This window comes from Acanthaster planci, linkage group LG08, assembly GCF_054643075.1.
Source record: "Acanthaster planci isolate LZ-2023a linkage group LG08, COTS_SCS, whole genome shotgun sequence".
In the NCBI taxonomy this organism is placed as follows: domain Eukaryota; kingdom Metazoa; phylum Echinodermata; class Asteroidea; order Valvatida; family Acanthasteridae; genus Acanthaster; species Acanthaster planci.
The window spans coordinates 7843921-7847468 of NC_141784.1; positions in this window are offsets into that span (position 1 = coordinate 7843921).

The following is a 3548-nucleotide window of genomic DNA, read 5'->3' on the forward strand; positions in this document are numbered from 1 at the left end:
TCAATGGATTCAGGATTCAACGCATTGGAGAGAAAGAAGGGTTATGGTTTGATCTGGTTTGGTTGGGTTCCGCGTGTTTGGTGTTTGTACTTTTATTTTATGTTTTATTATTTCTAGGCTCTTCTGTTTTAGAGAACAAAGAAAGGGAAGTTAACCGTCCCACATCTTGATTTCTGTTACAGATATCACCCGTAATTTCCCAAAACGTAGACTTAAATAAGAAGCCTTTTCGACAAACCCTTATAAATTAAACCCGAACTGAAAAAAAAAATGTTTGACGAACTGAAATAAAATTTTGTGGAAGCATGCATGTATCCATGGATATACACGCGTCAGCGCTGTATGTATTGCGCATACACGTCCACATAAATGATATTTTTGGTTCAAATTCTGACCATCTGGTTGGAATAAAAGTAACGTTGTGACAGCTTCGGCTGGGGCGAAAAAAAAATCAAAAATGCCAACACTGTACAAGAAAAATATACCGAACATGTGTGTAACCACCTGAGAGTGAAATCGATAACAACTCAACTGCGTATAGCTAAATATGCATTGCGCATGATCGGAGTTTATGCAGACAACAGTAAGAGAATGAGGAAGTGGACCCAAAACATTGTTCAGGAAATGCATCACTCAATTAAAGAAGTCTTTTATATGATGCTTCCAAAAAGAAGGCTGAGATCAGTAGGGGCTGGAACTAACCGTTGCAGTTTCATAGATCAGATTGCAGGTTTTAACAAGGAAAAATTTTAATGTATAAAATATGTATTTATAAATTAACAGTTCGGTTTCAATAGTTTCCTCCCCTGGTTGCATGGGTTTTAATTAAACTGGTTAAAGTGTACTTGTATTATTATTGTAATTGTAAAGTATGTATATTTGTAATCTAAATGGTTTTTTGAAGTATTGTTGTGATTGTGTAATTATAGCGTATTTTAGAATTCATTAAGTGATTTTTTCTTTATGATCATTGGCTGAATAAATTAATCAGTGTATCTTACGTTAAAAAATCTGAATAGGGTATCTTTCCCTGGTGTCTCGAGTATATCTGCTGCAATGATTAACCCGAGCCAAATTGTGCAGTTTGTCTCATCGACAATCGATGTGGGTCAAGATCCAATGCAACATCAATGTTTTCGTTTCTCCCTCGGGTTGAATTCAGAGGTGTAGCGGGGGGTGACCCTGAAGTAGTATAGACGGAGCAAACCGCACCCCCATGTGAGGGGTTTTTTGGTGGGAGGAGGTGAGGGGGCCTGGGGGGGGTAGGGACGTGAGGGGGAAGACGAGCGGCAGGCGGCGGTGGAAAGTGGCGCGAGGAGGGAGGCGGGCGCGCGGTCGAGTTGATGAGGGGCGGTGACGCGGGAGGAAAGGGTTGACTCGGGGGGTGAGAACGAGAAAGAAGAAACGATGTAACACGGGTGCCTAAAACCAACCGGAATTCGACGGAATTCCTTAAGTGGTCAACGGGCAATGTAAGGGGTACCTTTTTTTGTTGTTTTATTGCACTTTTTAACGCCTTTACAGAGAGATTTACTAGATTAATCGGTAAACGTACACGCTAAGAATTGCCTAGGAAACGTTAACATGTAAGGGCCACTTTTTTTTTTTTTTTTTGCATGACGGCCGAGCTGACCTTGACTTTTCTCACGAACAAGGAGGCGTTGAGGATGACCACTTTGTAGGCAGGGCTCGGGCCGGCTGCCATCAGGCACAGTTTGTACTGACAAAAAAACGTGCGACGGAAAACTGTACTTTTTCGGGTACTAGTTTCCCATGATGCCATTGCAAGCTTTTGTGAACTAACAACTATGGAACCCGCAGCATTTGTCACCGCCTGTTTTCTCAGACATACCCTCAGGCTACCGCGCTAAGCCAAGTGTGACATAAAATCAGAGAACTCATAAATGGTCATTCCATTCAAGCCTCAGCGCCCAGGAACTCATTAAGACCTCGACGGAGCCGTCGACCCGCATCTGTGCAGGACCGCCCGGACAATGGACAGTCATTAAGGAATCATCACCGGAAACTCATTAAGGCCTTGACGGACCCGCCGACCCGCATCTGTGCAGGACCGCCCGGACAATGGAAAGTCGATAACGGCTCATCGCCTACATGCCCGGTCGTGTCTGCGCTCGCTCGGACAATGGGGGCTCACGAATAGCAATACCATTCCGACCTCGCCCAACTGTACTGGTCAGCTCGGACGAGCAAAGGTGGGAGGGCGGTATCACCCATCTGTGCTTGGCGATCCTCAAAGCACCCGGATGGGGTGTGCGCTCCATATCGCCCGTGAAGGTCGCTATATAGCCGGTTGTCGCTGCTTCTTCAAATCATTTGTCTTCAAACCAACTTAAGTTGTGGTATTTACGCCCGCATACCGTAACCTGCAATACGTTCGACAATGTCTCAGCCTTGGGAAAGTCCGGACTACACCGAAAGTCAAATGGAACAGATTATGAAGTGGACCGAAACGCCTCAACCGTGGGAGAGTCCTGAGTACACAAACAGCGAGTTGGAGGAGATTCAGTCAATCGCCGATAATATTTTGGGCAATGTAAGTGGCCGATGTTCGTTTTGGATTGGTGTGTTTTTTTTCTCCTCATGATATTGTTTTACGTATTTTAACGGTGTTTGTCTCATTACGTGTGTTGTGTTTTTGTCGTTTGAATCTTTTTTGTTTTGTTTGTGTTTCTTTCTTTGTTAAGTTTTTTTTTGTTTGTTTTTTTGGGGGGTTTTTTTATGTTTTTTTTTTTTTTGCTCCCCTTTTGTTTTTTTTGTTTTTTTAACCCGCTGCTTATCCAGCTCTCTCTTCTTTTGTATGTCGATAGGATGGCAGACGTGCCGACAATGATGTGGCTTCTCCTCTTCGCGATAAGCGGGAAAAGGTCAAGAAATCGGCTGGTGTTTTTGAATGTCTGAAATGCGACAAAAAGTTTGTGCGGCGAGATCATTTGCGGCGACACGCCTCCTCGCACGACATCCAGAAACACTTTTCCTGTCCCGAGTGCCGTGCAACCTTTAAGCGTCGCGATAACATGCAGCGTCATCTACATCGCCTTCACCTAAAACCCAAGCCTAAGAACAAGACAACGGTCATGCCGCTCGCACCGGATGTTCCTACCACCGTGACCGACAGCAACCAGCCCGGCTGCAGCCACTGGAGCGCGCCCCCACCCCAACCTCGACTCGCCAACGCAGCTGGTAGAACAAAGCACCGTTGCCCCGTGTGCGGAAAGGAGTTTCTTCGGTCGGACTCGCTAAAGCGCCACGTCACCAAAGTCCATTTTCAGCGGGCTCCTAAACCTCGAGAAGGAATCTTCGAGGAGGATCCGACAGACTGTCCACTCAAGGGAGAGGATGTCATCACGCGTACGGTGCGAGACAACTGGGCAAGCATTCGGTCGAACCACTCCGATAGCCAGCGCGATGGGGAGGATGTGTTTAACATTCGTACGGTGAGAACCGCCAGAGACTATAAGACGGTGGCTAAAGCCCTTCTCTCCAAAACCACTAGTGAGCACTCGGTAAACATTTCATTCGGGGGTATT